Raw genomic sequence first — 16,560 nt, 5'->3', positions numbered from 1 at the left:
AAAGCAATGTTCCGTCTTGGACACCCGACATTTATATTCAGCATTTCAGCTGATGTTTCTACTCCTGTGAGAAAAAACAACAGCCTCCTCCTTTCTTCACGCATGACAGCCTCCATGACATGAATACCACATTCTCCATAGGTCCCTCTTAGATCTTCTTTCTCCAATCCAGAAAGCAGATTTCAGTAAGGCTGCAATACTAGAGTTGATCGGCATCTGTCTTTGTGTTAAAAAAACCAGATCAAGATTTGGAGCATATCTCTCCAGTCTCATCTCATCAACAAGCATGTCGAGGAGTTGATACATATCCTCCACCAAAACATAAACAACTACTTGCACAAGTTTATATGGATCCCACTGTAGAACAACCCATCTTTTCCACGTTGGCGCCGGCTCAAATGAAGGCAGCCCCCTGCTCTCAAGTCCAAATTTCCACCAGAGCAGAAGAAGCAGAGTCTTCCTCTGTTCTACAGCCAGGTCAACAGAAAGAACTGATTAGATCATGAGAAGATTCCGGGCCACTTCCACCTCGCTTGACCCCTTCCACCCAACACTCACCTCAAACCCCACCACTATAAATAGGTCCACACCCCACAGATGGACCAGAGCAAAAGAAGCAGAGTAATCCTCTGTTCTGAGAACATTCCCAACCCCTTCCGTTCCACCTCGCTCAGCCTCCCCGTTTGACCCCTTCCACTCAACACTCACCTCCAACTCCCATCACTATAAATAGCTCCACACCCAACGCAGATGAACACAAAAACCAGACCATCTCCCTTTCTTCTCCAGGAAAGATCTCTCGTTGCTCAGGCCTCAGCTCACTGCAAGTTCCCTGCATCGATCCTCTCCTCGTCGTCGCTCGCTCGCCAACAATGGCTTCTTCTTCTCCCAGCGACCGAAGCAGCCGCGTGGCCACATGCCTCGTGCTGATTCTCCTGGTCGTCACCCTGCGAGAAGCCTCTGCCACGCGTCCGCTGCGGCCGGCCGACGATGTGAAGGACCAGGCCATTGTTGACAAGTACGCACCGCTCCTGCTCACCATGCTGCCGAGGGGCCCTGCGCCGCCTTTGGCCCCAAGCGGTTGGCACGAATGAGGACAGGAACTGATTGAGCAAGCGCAGGGCTTGCCGCTACGATGAGTCTATAGATCTCTAGAAATCGTTAGCCATACAGTGGTAGATGGTATGGACGTACTGTTTGTTTTTTTTTTTTTGAAAAGGAGGAGGACCCCACCTCTTCATCTACACGATGCATGAAGCCACTTTATTAATTATTCACACAAGACCTTACAAAGTCATACATCAGTAAAACTAAAGTCACCGTCTTAGGCAACATCTGTCGCTACTCCTATAAAGTTGATGTAGGGATGCTGATAGTCTGGGCCTCATACCAAACAGACCTCGCATCCAAACCTAACATCTAAGACCTCAGGTCCTAACCAGGACGCCTGCCGGGTATGGGGCACCCACCAGTACGGCGCACTTCTCAACCAGGACGCTTGTCGGGTATGAGGCCGCCGCAGCCACCTGCCATCAATCCATCTTCAGTGATGTACTGCTGCATCTACCTTGCCCGGTCTAGCTGCCGTCGACGCCACCAATGACGCCAGACAACACCATCATCCTACGCTCGTCCATCATCACATGCCCACCAGTGAGACCCCGCTGATCCATGCCGCCGAGACCCGCCATTGTCGACGCGAGAGAAGGCACGCCACACCACCTCACGCCTCTTCCATCCGGTGCTGCTCCACAAACGATGCCCCCAATAGGAAACACGACACTGCAGCGCCACTATCGTCCGATCCAGTGATCTTAGGATTTCTCCCGGAGCGGCACGAGCAGGTTGACGATAGTTGCTTGACGATGCCTTCATCAAGGTAACGACGTAGACGCCGCCATCTCCTGCCATGACCGGAGTCGGCTCAGTTTTCACCAGCAACTATGTCTCCCCAACGCGCCGCCGGTGCTAATAGTGGGATCCAAGATCCGTCACTACCAGCCTGGGCAACCGCCTTGGGTGGAGAAGGCAGCCACCACCACCATGCCCGGGCCAAGAGACCCGGACGTCCTCGTGCCGCGAAGATTACCCAGGGGGATCTCCTCTTGCCGTTGTTGAGGTGACATGCGGCCGCAGTGGATCTCGATCTAAACCCCTCGGGCCCAGATCAGATCTCATCGCAGCCAAAATCTCATCCGCCAACGGCCGCCGGAGATCTCCTGGCCACCGCCAACCCGCTGCGCACTGCAGTTGGAGGAGGGAGATGGATGCCGCTGCCCCCATACGTTACCAGCCGGCCGAGGACTGCACCGCCGCTGCCGCCTCACCACAGGGGCTTCGCCCCGCGGAGTCCTCAGCGACAACAGTGGTAGTGGGAGGCGATGGAGGGGGAGGGCTGAGGGCGATGTGGACGGGGACTCCCCGGGGGCGGCGCGGCGCCGCCGCCTCAGGGGAAAGACATATTGTTTTGCAGTTAAATATAAGATACTCGTATAGGATTGTTAGTGGGAAATGAACATATAGTGTAGGATATACCCCAAAATTATACCTTAATTCTTTCATTTGCCCCTCAAAGTAATTTAATGAAAGAGTTTTGCCTTGATCCATTCTTCAAAAAATTGATTGTTCATAGTCACCAATTCAAGATGATACTGGCATTTAGAATGTCCCAGCTCCTGACCTCTATAACAACTTTAAAAGATGAAACTGTTTTTGCTTATATCCCTTGCGGAGACGGGTTCCCTGCGGGTACAAAAAACCCGACGAGGCAGGGATGGGCAAAAAACTGCCCCCTATATGGGGATGGGGACAGGGATAGGCTTGGACTTTTGTCACGGGGACGAGGACGGGCAAGCAAAACCCAACAGGTTTTGTCCCCGTTGTCATCTTGAGTCCCAACTCTGACCTCTGCAACAACTATAAAAGATAAATTTACAATCGACACGGAGAATTAGGAGGAAAATAAACAGTAACCCATAAGAATTTACCCCCAAAAAACCTACACTAATGCTGACTTGGAATGGACGTAGCTCCTCTGGATCCCATCTCCACTCCAGAGATGCTATTTTTCTAAAAACTCCAACATTAGGCAGGTGCCAATTCATTTTCCTTTAGACTAGACTCCTGAATATGTTCAGCCAGGAAATGATATAATGAAAATTTATATGATACTCTTTAGGAAGTACGGTTTTCCGATATTCACGGTAATCTAGCATTTCTGACAGCTTGCAAAATTAACTGAGCCCATTGCCGAATTGTTGAAAGTTTCAAGGGTAGCTAATAGCTACAACTGAATTAGGTATTTTAATAGACACAACTCAAGCATCCAATCTTTGCAGATGACTTAGCACGCTGCTCTGAGAAAAAACAACAATCACCTACTTTCTTTCACACATGGCAGCCTTCTTGACATGAATACCAATCCAGAAAACAAATTTCAGTAAGACTACAATACTGAAGTTGAACTGCATCTGGTTTTGTGTTAAACCAGATCAAGATTTGGACCATCGACCAGTCTTAGCTCATCAACAAGCATGTTGAGGAGTTGATACATATCTTCCACACCATGTTGTGGTTCATCCCCTGCATAGAATTCAAGAACTCTGCCCCTAACCTCAATCCAGCTGCAACCTGGAACTTTGCTCACACCCCTCTCTCTTATCAGCGCTCTCATCCATGCAGGGTCATGCAATTCCAATCTATCTGAGATTGCATATATCTTGGATGAAACCACGTAGTTCCACGAGTTTGGGGGCTCCAGCAGCATTATCCTGTTGATGACCCTAGCGCCAACCTCAACATTTATACATTTCCGACAAGTGGCGAGCAAAACCCTCAACATCACCGCATCTGCCTTACCAGGGATCTTCTCAATGAAATCCCATGCTTCTTGTAAATGTCCGGCACGTACCAATAAATCAACCATGCAGGAGTAGTGCTCGACCTTGGGAAAGATTTGGAACTCAGTTGTCAGGGAATTGAACCAACGCCAGCCGTCTTTCAGTAACCCTACATGCAGAGTTGCAGACAAGCAAAAAGTACTCCTATGAAAGTGATCTCATCTGGCCGGAGCCCTTCCTCATTTCTCATCAGTTCAAACTGCCGAATAGCTTCATGGCCTCGCCCAGTAAAGGCGAGACCACAAATCAAGGTGTTCCATGAGGCTTCATTCTTGCACGGCAATTTCCCAAACACTTGTATGGCTCTGGTGAGAATTCCACACTTCCAAGTCCATATCCACCAAAGCAGTCCCAATGTATACATTGCTGTACAGGCCTCTTTTCGAGGCATAGCTGTCGAGTTCAGTGCCTAGCTCCAGAGCTCCAACTGCAGCATAGACCGAGAGCAGCCCAACCAGGGTTATCTTATCTGGACGCGCCCCTGCTTGTTGCATGCTGTGAAACAAGGAAATGGCTCCCTTTGACATGACGTTATACGTACCTGCATCATCATACACACCATACACAAATGATCAGGCCACATAAGATAAAAGTACTTACATTCATCAGACAGTATTTCGAAATGAGAACCTAAGTGGGTCCATCGATACATACCCGGTGATCATAGCATTCCAAGCCACGGTATCCAGTCGGTGATGCTATCGAACACTCTCCGAGACTCCGCCGTCTCTCCGCGCTTCTCGTACATCCCAACGATAGCTGAGCCAACGAGCAACCCCACACCTCAGAGCATCTCCAACACGCGCAGCAAAACGCGCGCCCGCGCGGTAAAAACAGTTTTTCGCGCGCGCTGATTGGTTCCGCGCGCTCCAGCGGTGGCGGGAAGTTACCGCACGCGGGAAGCGTTTGCGCGCGCGGGGGAGAAAGCGGCACGCGGCGCGGTAGATTTGGCGCGCCGCTTCACGCGCGCCTATAAAGTCCCGCGCTTCGCCACGCGCCCTCCTTCTCGCAACCTCGCCGCTTCGCCGCTTTCTGCGCCACCACCGCGCCACCATGCCGCCGCGCTGCCGGGGTGCTTCGGGCTTTCGCGGCGTCCGCGAGCGCCCCAACGGCAGGTACTCCACCGAGATACGGTCCGGCGACGTCCGGCTCGGCCTCGGGACGTTCCGGAGCGCGCGCGAGGCGGCCCGCGCGTACAACGCAGCGGCGTGGCGCTTGGAGAGGCCCCGGTTGCAGATGAATTTCCGGGACGTCTTCACGCGCAAGGAGGCGCAGTGCCTCGCCCCTCCGCCGCGTCTCATCACGGACATGGACCGTGCCGACCACTCTCGGCGGCAGCGTCGTCTCCTCGTCGCCGAAGAGGACGAGCGAGCCATGGCGGAGTGGCGCCGTCGCCACCCAGAGGACGTCGACGCCGAGCGTGCCTACTGGGCGGAGAGGACGGCAAGGCGCCGTTAGAAACGGGCGGACCGGCGTCAACGGAAGGCAGTGGTGAACGAGCAGTGCGGCATCGTCTCCGCGGATGGTAGGTCATTCTTCACCTCGGACGATGAACGTTGGCACGACATATGGCTCTCAACCTCGGACGACACCGACGAGAGTGATGATGGTGATGATAGCGACTTGGAGTAGTTTTCTATCTATGTATGCCGTAGTAGTTTCTATCTATCTATCTATACCGTAGTAGTATCTATCTATCTATGTATGTCGAACTATCTATTTATCTATGCCGTAGTAGTTGCACTGATGTAAAATATCTTTGTATCATTTTTTTATCTATGTAATTTTAATTTAAAAAATATTGTAGAATGAACGCGCGCTGCATTTTACCGCGCCTGCTGAAGCTGCGCGCGCGGCTTTTCAGCACGGCTGCTGAAGCAAACGCTGTGCGCGCGCCAATCCAGGCGATGGGCGCGCATCAAATCCGTTTTTACCACGCGGCGCGTTGGGCGCCTGTTGGAGATGCTCTCAATGCCCGCACATTTCACCTAGTCCTCCAACCACCTACCAACACGGCATGCTCGGCAACCTTTGCACAGAACAATACTGTCATCCAAGCCCGCTCATACTACGCTTTTATGATGGAGTTCCAAGAGACAATGTCCCATTGGGGAATTCCGTCGAACACCTTGCGATCGGCGCGGGGACAGCCGAGGTTGGAGTACATGGTGACGAGGGAATGGACAGTGTGGTCGTGGCTCTGCAGCCCCAGCTTCTGAAGACTGCGAAGGGGCACCGGGCTGCGGCCAGGAGAATAAAAGGGAGAGTGTAGGCACCGGGGCGGAGGGCGAAGCGCGGAGCAGAGCATTAGAAGGGAGAGGTGGAGGCGGCGAAGAAGCGCAGGGCGTCGTTGAAGGAGAAGGCGGTGGGAGCGGGGTGGGAGTTGAGCAGGGGATGGCGGAGGAGAACGACGGCGCGGCCGCGGAGGAAGCCGTGGGCATCGCCGGTGACGTTCCTTTGGTATTCCTTCGCTTCAGCTTAGGCCAACTCCACCGCGCGATCCTATCCTGTCCGCCCCCGTCCGTTTGGGTAAAATGGACGAATAGCGCAGCCCAGCGCACGGCCTCAAACGGACAAATGTCTGGATTCCGTCCGTTTTCAACCCATCCTCGGCCTAAACTTGCGCTCGGTTTGGGGTGAAATGGACGCGCGCGGACGGCTTGGACGCACGCCTTGTCCTCCCGGCCCGCCTATCGGAGACACTAGCAGTCCCTCCGCTTTCAACGCTTCCACCCTCTCTCTCTCTCTCTCTCGCCCCATCCCGCCGTCGGCGCCGCCGCTATTCTCCGGCCGCCTCCTCACCGCGCAGCCTCCGGCCGTCCCTACCAAACCATTTCTCGACATGGCCGCCACCACGCCCGTGCTGTGGCCGTAGTTTTGGCCGTCGATCGGAGGTTTGGCCGTCGACGTCTTTGCCGGCCGCAGAGGGGACAGGACCGCCGGCGACGCAGCACGGCGTCCTCGGCAGCTCCCGACGAGAGCTCCACAACGGCCAGTAGCCGGCCGGCAACCACCCCTGCTGCGTCGAGGTGATCATCGCGGCCTCTTCGCTACCATGCCCGCAAGGTGTTCGGCATTTTGCCCACAAAGGTATGGACAGTGGAGACGAGTTTTTCTTCCATCACTTTCTTTGATCATCGGACGATTCGTCATCGGATGATGAAGATATTGTGGTGGCTGCACTGGTCGTTCACGGCCACATTCAACGGCAGCTTCCTCGGTACAGGGGGTCACTCCCTGGCCGTGCTCCCAACCTGAACCACAACAGGGAGAGAGGGCACGCCCTGCTCTATGCCGATTACTTTGCCAACACCCCGCTCTTCAAGCCGGATAAATTCCGTCGCCGTTTTCGAATGGCAAGGCATGTGTTCAATCGTATCCGAGAGGGAGTGGTTGCTCATGACTCATACTTCGAGTGCAAGACGGATGCCCTTGGCAAGCTTGGATTCTCCTCTTACCAGAAATGCACCGCGGCCATCCGCATGCTTGCATATGGAATTCCAGGCGATCTGGTGGATGAGTATGTGCGTATGAGTGAGACAACATGTCTGATGTCAATGTACAAGTTTAGCCAGGCTGTGATCGAGGTGTTTGGCCCAGAGTACTTGAGGCAGCCAACTGCCGCTGATACAGAAAGATTGTTGGCGACCAACGCAGCTAGAGGCTTTCCAGACATGCTTGGCAGCATAGATTGTATGCACTGGGAGTGGAAGAACTGTCCATTTGCTTGGCAGGGCCAGTACAAAGGGCATGTCAAGGCGTGGAAGCGGTGGCATCACAGGATCTTTGGATATGACATTCTTTCTTCCGCATGGCAGGTTCTCACAATGATATCAACGTGCTGCAGCGTTCTCCAGTCTTCGCGAGGCTTGCAGAAGGCCACTCCCCACCTGTCAACTTTGAGATCAACGGCCACCATTGCAACAAGGGATACTATCTAGCAGATGATATATATCCTCAGTGGTCAACTTTTGTGAAGACAATCTCGAAACCCCAAGGTGAGAAGAGAAAGAGATTTGCCCAAATGCAAGAGAGTGTTAGAAAGGATGTGAAACATGCTTTTGGTGTGCTTCAATCCCAGTGGGGTATCGTTCGAAACCCTGCACTGTCATGGGATGAAAGGAAGCTTTGGGAGGTGATGACTGCTTGTGTGATCATGCACAACATGATCGTCGAGGACGAGCGTGATGAGAGTATCTTCGGCCAAGGATTCGACTATCAAGGTGAAAATATTGAGCCCCTGCACCAAGACCCAGCCACATTTGAACACTTTTCTCAATTCCATCGTGAGATGCGTGATTGGCAATCTCGTTTGAATCTTCAAAATGACTTGGTTGAGCACGTGTGGGATCACATTGGCAACCAATAGATGTATTGGTCCATTTTATGTTTAGTCAAGACAATTTCGATTTGGTTGTAAAAATATTTTATTAAAGACAATTTCAATTGGGTTGTAAAAATATTTTAATTTTCAGACAAATATTTGGGTTGTAAACTAGTTTTCATGAAAATTTGGGCATTTTTGGCCCTGACGGACAGGATAGGGCAAAAGGATGCGTCCGCGCGTTGGGCGCACGGCCACTGCATCCCAGGACACGCCCGAACACGACCCCAAATCGCTACCAAACGGACAGAATCCGGACAAAACGGACGTCCGTTTGGGGTCGCGCGGTCGAGTTGGCCTTACGGCCCACTTGTCGTTTACCAAGCTCATTGCACTTTTGACAGCACAGTTGTTAGCGGGCCACCGCGATGGCGCTGCCGCCGCCGCCAGCGTTTGTGTACACCTCAGCGAGTGGATGATTGGGCGGAGCTTCAGCGCACCGCCGGGGCGACCTCGACCGCTCCACCGGCTGCTTCCACGGTCAGGTACCGCCCTCCCTCCAGATCTCTCGATTTGTCAGATTCTGTCAGATTTGTCAGTAGATTTCTCCCTGTATTGCTTGATTTCAGGGTCGTACCTGAGAATTCAGAGGCCCGGTGCAAAATAGCACGAAATGAGGCCCTTTAGATAGAAAAATACTCCCTCCGTCTAATAATATAAGACGTTTTGTAAACTAACATAGCTTGCTAAAATGTCTTATATTTTGGGACAGAAGGATGATTTATTATATATTTAGCATACTATAAACATAATCTTCCCAATAATAATCCCTTAGCGGTGATTTATAGCTTACAAAAATGTTTTATATTGTGGGACGGAGTAGTTATTTAAGTCGACAGAGAGGTCAAGAGAAAGGCGTGCACTTGTGTTTCTGTAGTGACTTGCATTAGAATTTGGAACTGGCTAGCGTTGGTACTTGGAATGTTTTACAGGAAATGAAGTGTTGCTTGGATATTCCCTTGACTAATACTATTTATTGCCATTTAAGATATGTTTTGGGGCCCCAAAATTTTAGGGGCCCTGTGCCATCGCACAGGCTGCACCTGCCTGCCATACGGGCCTGCTTGATTTGGACGTAGGGCATGGCCATGGATTTCGTTGCTCTGATTATTCCCAGTAATCAAATACTAAATGTCTGTTACTTCTGGTTGAATCTTTCAGTTTATTTAGGTTGGTACTACCGAGCAAGCTATTGAAGAATGATTCATGGAACGAGATGTAGATCAATGCTATTGAAAAGAACACGCATATTACAACATATTATACCAAAAGAAAATCAAATTCAGCAAATTTATTCTATTCAGAAATTAAAATCGAAAATGATGCGCTCTTAGGCTGTGTTTTCGTGAAAAGGGACAAACATGTTTATGCACATACTCTGCAATATGCTCTTACTACACTAGTTTTGAGACGTTTTTACTTATTCACATGATACACATTCCCATTCACTTTCTTGAACTGCAACATGTTAAGTTGGGCACTGACTTCTACTTTGAATCAATGTTCTGCCTGTTTCAGGAGACTATATCAAATTTTAAATTGTGCATATCATCCCTGTTCTTTCGTTGGTATGACTTGACCTAGAGTTTTTTTTCTTTTTTCAGAAGATATGAATCATATGCATTTATCCTTCCTTGACTTGGTGTAGGTGAAGATGACGCTAAAGAATTATTTCCGTGGGCAAAATGATCTATACCTGCTACAAATTGACACTGCCAAGGTATTAATCTTTCAACACCCATTTTATTTCTTCTCCTAGCAGTTTATTGTAGCTATTGAGGAAATTACCAATTTTTTGTATCTTTAAATCTATATTTACTATGGTTGTTAGGACATATGGATAAATTGCCACCTATTGGTGCGAAGACATTACATGTACAATTTACTATTCTTGTGTATCGTAGATTGCAGATGGCTTGATTTATGAGGCAACTGATGGTCGTAACTACTTTCCTCATTTCTATGGTCCTGATCGGAGCTTTGCACCCCTTCAACTAAGTATTGTTGTCAAGGCAGACAAAATAGAGCTAGCGAACCATGATTTTACTTGCAGTCTATTTGATGGAGCGGCCATCTAATTCTGATGTGTAACGGTAAGGTCTCACTCTTGGCCTTGTTTCCATGTTCCCTGCCAAATTTATCAAAGACAGGCTGTCCACATGCTTATGCTAGTAATAGAAGTTAGACAAATTTAATATCAACCTGAGGGACATGAAATGTTAGTTATGTTAGAAAATGGTGAACATAGGCAGAGCAGAGCACTAGATGCACAATTGAACAAGGCAGGACGCAGACCAAATAAGAAAATTAAATGTCTATTCAATACTTGTACCTCTCCATTGCCATCTACTCCCTCCGTTTCAAATTACTCGTCGTGGTTTTAGTTTAAATTTGAACTAAAACCACGACGAGTAATTTAGAACGGAGGGAGTAGTAATTAGGTGTCTTCTACTCCCTCCGTTCCAAAATAGATGACCCAACTTTGTACTAATATGTCCTGTGCCGCTCTTGGACTTGAAGCCCTGGTACCCACATGGCAGAGATGTCCTGCATCCAGCCAGAGCTGCTGCAAACGCAACACCTCACCATACTTCAAGTTTAAGTTTTAAGTTTGGAGAACTTGATACACGGAGCTCTCTTAGTTTAAGAAGGTTGAGACCCTCTCGAGGACGTCACATCCAGTGACTACAAGCATCTGAGAGAGGAATGGGAGATCCTCCAACATGCTCAAGCACCTTGCTCCTCTTAAATAGAGCGATTTCAAGCTAATTGCCTCCTGTCCAAGCTGTCATGGGAGAGCTCTTAGCTCCCGGCAGCCTTTGAGTACCAAGCATTTCAAGCTTCGCTGCTTCGGAGCATGTGGATCCTTGGGAACAGGGCTTCCCCTTTTCGCATCTTAGCAGATCCATCGTCTTCCCCTTCCGTAGCTGTTGTTGATCCTGACCATTGAAGTGTGCGCTCCTTGAAGTCGTCCGCTGCAAGTCGTCGGTGTCTCGCTGCCATTCAAAGCATGATTTTTGCTGGATTTCCTTCGCCAGACAATGGGGTCTTTGGTGGCTAATTGAACCAATCTAGTGGATGGATCTGAAAACTCAAAAACTGGAAGCCTATGGAGTTTGATCTAGAACTGATCTAATCTTTGATTGACCGGATGTCGTGCCCAGAGGCGAGAGATTAATCTCCCCTGGGACGGCACATTGTGGAAGTGGTGGAGAAACCTAGAATCAACCTCGTTGGACTAACCGCTCTAATACCATCAATGACAGAGCTACGTGTTACCAAAACAGGCCATGGCCCGCCCAGCCCACAGCAAATACAGTGGAGGACTGAGAGTATACTGGGCCTTGAGGGCAAAACTAATGGGCTCCCTTTGTACTGGCCCGCCCAGTTTCCCTGATGTAGCTCCACCACTGAATACCATGCAGAATTGTAGGATGGCTAAACATTTCTGTTGTATTGTGTTGTATTGATCTGACCCTTGTAGGGTAGAGTACAATGTAAGAAGAGGATGGGAGTACAAGGCAAGTCATTGTTAGTTTAAACCAAATATATCTCTTATCTCTCCTTATCTCTAACTAACACGTTTATACTTCTAACACATCACCACGCCCCCTTCAGCTCCTGGAGGGCACCTACGCCGCTGGCTAGCAGTCCACAGAGGCGATTCCTGGGCGTGGAGGCGACGGACGCGGGGAGGCTACAGGGCGGCGGTCGTGGTGTTCTTCGTCGGTTCTGATGCCGTCGACTGTCTAGGAGTTGAGGTGGACCTTCTTACGCCATCTCCAAGGTCAGCTGGCTCGGTTCGAGGCAAAAACGGACCTCTGCGGCCATCAGGCAGAGCTACAGGACGACGGGCTCGTCGGTAGTGAAAAGGCCGATTTTGGCACCGGCGAGTCAGGGTGGACGACACGAGCGGGCTTTTTGGCCCGCTCGTGGCCCGCTCGGTCCTGCACATCTCGGTCCTGGCCCGCTCAAAAAAAATAGCCGATCCGGTCTGTGAAATTTGGACCGAAAAAACTTCTGTCCGGTCCGGTTAAAGCCCGGTCTATTCGGTTGGACCGTAGAAGACCGAGAGATACGAGGACATCCCATAATCACGGCGCTATCCCGCCATAATCTGTCGCACTACCGGACTCGCGGACTATGCCTACGGCCACGGGCCATCGGCATAGGCCCCTAGGCCATCGGCATAGATCTATACCTACGGTTGCCGTCGGCATAGATGTCGTCAGTGTAGTATTGTCAGACCGTCGGCATAGGAGCCTATGCCGACGGCCTGACGTCAGCCGTCGGCATAGTTTAGCTGTCGGCAGTGTTTTTCGTCTGACGGCAATGGATGGCGCCGTCAAAAGCGCTGACGAACCACGAAACGCCATGTGGCAGAGGTATGCCGATGTCTTTGTCGTCGGCATATCTCTGCCACGTGGCAACCCGTGGTACTCCTGGTGGCAGGGCTATGCCTACGGCAAAGCCGTCGGCATAGATTTCCAGCTATGCCTACGGCAAAGCCGTCGGCATAGATATGCCACGTGGCGAGCCCTGGTAACTCCTGGGCTTATATATGCCGACGGCTTTGCCATAGGCATAGTTTTATTATTATTATTATTTTCCCTGTTTTCTCTTTTCCAATTCATTTGACAGCATTTCAAAACAGAACAATATGAAATTATGCAGAAATATGACAATTCATCATCTAAACATACTCAAGTTCATCTAAACATACTCAAGTTCACCATCATCATCTAAACATACTCAAGTTCATCACATCATCTAAAGATCATCATCGACGGAAGTTCATGAACATAAAAGTAGTGCAAGACATGAAACATCGTAAAAGTAGGAATATGAAAGGCATGGCACGATGGCCACATGCACGGAATCATCAAGCAAGACCACCTCCGCCAAAACCACCACCTCCACCAAAAGCACCACCTCCGCCAAAACCACCACCACCTCCGCCAAAACCACCACCACCTCCGCCAAAACCGCCATCGCGACCACCACCACTCTGCCAGATCGGAGAGACTGGGTTCGACGGAGCAGGAGTCGAGCCACCGGTCCCCTACATGTTTCAGAAAAGATTCTAACGGTAAATATGATATGATAGTGTTGAATGAACGAGAACTAGTTTGCCAGTAGTTAGGCAAATGTACTAACCGGACCATCACTGCCTAGTGCCACCCATTCATCGAACGTGGGCACGTGTGGGGGTTCTCCCGCAGGTGGTGGTGGGGGTCCCATTTGTGGTGGATCCGTGCGGTTACTCCAAGACGCCAACATAGCCTGAATGTTAGTTAAACAAGCAAACTAGAAGATCAGATGGAATGAAAGTGCAAAATTTTAGCTTGGTTTTAAGAGGGCAAAACTAACCGTCATCATCTGATGGTTGTAATCATCGTTTGCCTTCACTCGTTTCAAGTACTCCCGCACCTCGAGATTCCTATGCTCGACAAACTCCTTATATGCCTACATAATTTAGGTTGTTTCTAAGTGAGCAATGCTAAAAATAAACTTAGAATGCTAGATAGAAAAAGATAAAGAGGAAGTACTTACAGCATGCTGGCGGGCTAAGGGAGTCTATGAACGCCCCGTACTTTCTAACTGGCTCGGGTTGGTAGCCCGAAGCTGTGTGTACGAGATCGAAGGAGTGATCAAGCCGTCGAAAAACGGATACTGGCCATTCTTCTTCCCCTGGATGGCCACCACCGCCGTGTCGTCGATCTGAGACTGGGCGACCTCAGCAACAGGAACATCCGGATGCAACTCCTGATAGTGATGAATGTAAGACCCCAGGTGCTCCTCGGTCTTGCCGTAGTACTGGCTCTCGCCCTCCTTGCGATGACTCTGCTCGCGAGCCAGCTTCCACGACTCCATGCCTGAGAGCGGCCTCTTCAACTTGTCCTCCTACAACGTCAAATAGAAGTTAGCCATACATAAGAACATGACGGTAAAGAAGAACAAAAATGCATCATGCACATAGATATACCTTCATGGCCTTGAAGCCCTAGTGGTTCCTATTTCCTTGGCCGTGTGTCCCATCGGCTCCACAGTTAGCCCGGGCCTTGATGCTCTTGGCAGCAAACTCTGCATCGGCGCCGAGCCACCTATCCACCAAACTCGCCCATCCGTCATGCCTTCCATAGCACCAACGAGTAACAGCCTATGCAAATTTTGGAAGCATGACATGTGAGCATGAAACATATAGTTGACTGCTTGAAACAATGAAAAGTTAGTAATAGTTACCATCATGAACTGCTCCCTGCTCAAGGTAAGTCGTAGCTTCTGCGCTTGAGTTTTGGTCATCTTTTGGTGCAGGTAGTAGTGGTAGTACTGCGAGACGGCAACCCAGCGCACCTCGTATTGCAACTAACGAGCTTTCTTCTTTGCAACCGCAAGCAAGACCATGTCGGCTCTGGCCTTGTGCTCGTTAAGAACTCTATAGAGTTGCTGCAATCATGCATAAACCAGAAGCAAACAAGGCATGAGTTGAGTGATTCAATGATAAACTATGAACGAAACTGAAGACAAGTGATTCAGAAGAGAACTTACCCAAAATTTGGTGATCACGGCCTTAGCGGCCGTCCCATACTCTGCGTTGCTGTAAGCCTCGTAGTGGGCCCAGCTCGTGGCCAAAACCCGCAGCTGCGGGTCCCTGTCTGGTCGCGGGTAGAATAGGCCAGGCCAAAACTCCTTCAACAGGACAGTGATAAGGCCGTTCGGTTTACGGCCCTTTCCGCGAAGGATCCAATTTCTGCAAAAGAATCAAATGATTGCCATGTGTACAATAAGAAAATGTTGTCATGTGTTGAAAATATGATTGAGATGCACTTACTCTGTCCCCACAGGTTCAATGAGCCACTTGTGCTCCTCGATAGAAGGTGGTGTAGGTAGTCCGGCATTACCACGCAGCCACCCCTGCGGAGCACCCGGTGGCAAGTCACCCCACAACTCGGGATCAACCTCCCCTCCACCCTCCTCGGCCTCCTCCTCACCCTCCTCCTCGGCCTCCTCCTCCTCACCCTCCTCCTCGGCCTCCTCCTCACCCTCCTCCTCGGCCTCCTCCTCCTTGCCATCAGGAACATACTCCTCCTCCTCAGACTCAGAAGGTGCCTGTGTATAGGAGGGCATCGAAGAAGACCCTCCTATTTCGGACACGGCCCGGAGTTTTTTGCCCCGGTTGCCTCTCCCCCCCACCTCCTCCTCCTCTAGGGGCTCTCCCCCCACCGCCTCCTCCTCTAGGGTCTCCTCCCCCGACCCCTCCACCTCCCTGTGAGGTGTCATCCTCGCGTAGTCGGGAGGGAACCTTGTGGGCTCGTCCACTCCGAGTAAGTCCTTTGAATTTACTGAGGAAAATGGCGCCGCTGGACTTGCCCATGATTAGCAAACCTGCATTGAGAAGAGAATAAACAATTAGTAAGGATATCAATTAAACAAGCATACAAGAAAAACATTAATACCAGAAGAGCACATTAAGCATACTATTGTAATGATCATTAAAAGAACTTACATTTTCTAGAACCCATATGAATCATCACTATTGTAATCTATTTGTGGACCGGTCTCATCATCACTATCACACATATCTTCTTTGTTGTCTGACGGAGGTGGAGGCTCTTCCTCATCGTCAGCGTCTTCATTTAACTTTTCAAGCATAATTATGTCTCTTTGATTCACAACTGCCTCACCATCAATCTGTGTGTCGTCGTCGTTTGGGTCCAGGTCAACATAACCCAAGTTATCATCCTCGTTGTTTCGGACCATGTCGTCATGTTCCTCTTGATAGAACACTCCCTCGTATGTCATGGAGTTTATGTTGTAGTAATCTTCATCGTTCGGGTCCGGTAGCTTACCATGCGGCGACACCTTGAACACAACTTCCCAACCCTTTAGGTACTCTTTCTGGCATGGGTAAGGCAGATAATATACTTGTGTGGCCTGGGTAGCGGCGATAAAGAGATCAGCTCCGGCAAAGACGGTTGATGGTTTAACTTCAACTAAACCAACAGAAGGCGTATGTCTCAGACCCTTTTTGGGGTCGAACCATCGGCATTTGAACACAGTGAGACTTAGGTGTTCGCGGCCACGTTTGAATGTAAGCTTGTATATTTTTCCTACCCTTCCGTAGTAATCTACTTTATTATCTCCTTCAGCCTCATTAGTCGCGAAACTGTAGGAACCGCGACTAATGAAGTCTTCAGTCGCGGTTCGGCAGATGAACCGCGACCAAATGCCTGGGCCCAGGGCGCTCGCGGGCTTTAGTCGCGGTTGGCCAGGCCA

General features: G+C 50.2%; 2 pseudogenes; one reads left to right on the top strand and one right to left on the bottom strand.

The window, feature by feature from the left end:
- Positions 1-96: 96 nt before the first annotated feature.
- Positions 97-4,954, bottom strand: LOC123192007 (pentatricopeptide repeat-containing protein At2g34400-like; annotated as a pseudogene).
- A 3,697-nt stretch (positions 4,955-8,651) lies between these two features.
- On the top strand, positions 8,652-10,361 carry LOC123192006 (uncharacterized; annotated as a pseudogene).
- The last annotated feature ends 6,199 nt before the right edge of the window (positions 10,362-16,560 follow it).

This window comes from Triticum aestivum, chromosome 2A, assembly GCF_018294505.1.
Source record: "Triticum aestivum cultivar Chinese Spring chromosome 2A, IWGSC CS RefSeq v2.1, whole genome shotgun sequence".
In the NCBI taxonomy this organism is placed as follows: domain Eukaryota; kingdom Viridiplantae; phylum Streptophyta; class Magnoliopsida; order Poales; family Poaceae; genus Triticum; species Triticum aestivum.
This window is presented reverse-complemented; position numbering and strand designations above follow the sequence as displayed.